At 41.1% G+C, this 1591-nt stretch overlaps 1 protein-coding gene across 2 annotated transcripts in view; it reads left to right on the top strand.

Annotated features, from left to right (window-relative positions):
* Yap1 (Yes associated protein 1) overlaps positions 1–1591 on the top strand; it is a 112438-nt gene that overhangs the window by 65477 nt on the left and 45370 nt on the right. The window lies entirely within an intron of this gene.

Genomic DNA, 1591 nt, shown 5'->3' with positions numbered 1-1591 from the left:
TATACATTTAATCTGTAGAAACACTTGCATAAATTTAGGAGATGTATTTATGTCTTTTGAAGCAGCATATTGTATGGGTTAAAATAAAAGCAGAAGCTTGATGTGAGAGTACCCGGGTTTACGTTCTGGCTTGAAGCTTACTGTCTGCCTTGAGCAAGTTACTAAACTGTGAAGCTCAGTGTTTATCTGTGTGTTAGAGACAGAAACAGTGTGTAGCAGATGGATCTACTGTAGATTTTGATAGAACCGTGGAAATAGTGGTGAGGAGGGTGCTTTTGTGATCACTGCCCCATGAACCCATGGGGCAGTGCTTTGTACTGTTACTTACAACTGCCTGAATCAGTGTATAAAAAGAACATTTGTGAAATGGGTGTCTGAAGACCTTATAAAAGGAGATCAGCTATTTTCTTCTTGATGGTGGAGATCAATGAAAATTTTTGTAATGTAGTGACATGTAAATGTGTATTGCAAAGTCTTTTAGGGGCTGGGGACATGGCTCAAAGTTAGAGCATTTGCCTAGCAAGCATCAAGCACAGAGTTTGATCTCTAGCAGTGAGAGGTGGAGGTGGGGAAATAGTACTTTAAGAAGAAAAACCCTAGTGGCTATTAATTTGAAGATACTCAGAAGAGGTGAGAAGTCAACTAAGGAAAGGAGGCTCTGTGAAGGTTAGGTAAAAGATTTGGTGAGTATTGATTGTGAAATTCTTAGAGATGGATGGAGGGGTGTCAATCAGAATTCGTCACGATGAACAGGTGGGGAAGATTTGATTTATGTCCAAGATACTTCTTGTGGTTCTTGCCAGGACATAGCTAAGTTGTGGAGTGAGGCTATTTTAAAATAATAGCTTCAGGGCTCTCCTTCAGGAGTAGAATGCATGCCCGACTTGCTCAGAACCCTGGCTTTGATCACCTGTACTGCAAAACAGAGTCCATACACTCCAACAGATTTGAAGTCTATAATGAAAGTCTTTCAGTTTCCTTAAGGCATCCAATACCTTGTTGATTTATCACCTTGTATAAGATGGTATCTTAGAATTTTTAAAATTTGGGAGTTTTATGGATGCATTATACAATTTTGCCATTTTTTACAATTAAGGATACTGTAAGAGCAGATCATTAGTATTTACTTTTGAGGCTCTGCTTCATTGTGGGAGTGTTTAAATACTTCAGTTTGTTCTGGGGTGCTCTTGTCAGCGGGCGGCCCCCCCCCCCATTGGTATTAATCTCTCCAGACCAATTGTCTGGCTTCTATAACCATAAGAAAGTAGGAAAATCTTAGAACTAACTATATTCTTTAGTTATATCTTACAGCTATTTTTTCTTCATTCTTTAACTTTGAAATGGTTTTGCTTTCCCCTTTGTTTTTAAGAAGTTCATAGGTTGGCGAGATAGCTTAGCAGACTAAGCTTAGGCAAGCACAGGGACCAGGGTTCGATTCCTGGCACCACATGCCTCACCAGCCCCACCCCCCCGAGCCAGCCACACAGTCTGGGTGTGGTGGCAGGGCTGGTGCAGCATGTGGTGCCAGGGATCAAACCCCAGTTCCTGTGCTTCCTAAGCAGGCACTTAGTCTGTTGAGTTACCTTTTTTT

This window comes from Octodon degus, unplaced genomic scaffold (assembly GCF_000260255.1).
Source record: "Octodon degus isolate 3935 unplaced genomic scaffold, OctDeg1.0 scaffold00012, whole genome shotgun sequence".
Taxonomy (NCBI): domain Eukaryota; kingdom Metazoa; phylum Chordata; class Mammalia; order Rodentia; family Octodontidae; genus Octodon; species Octodon degus.
The sequence above is the reverse complement of the archived record's forward strand: the minus strand, read 5'-3'. Positions and strand labels throughout refer to the sequence as shown.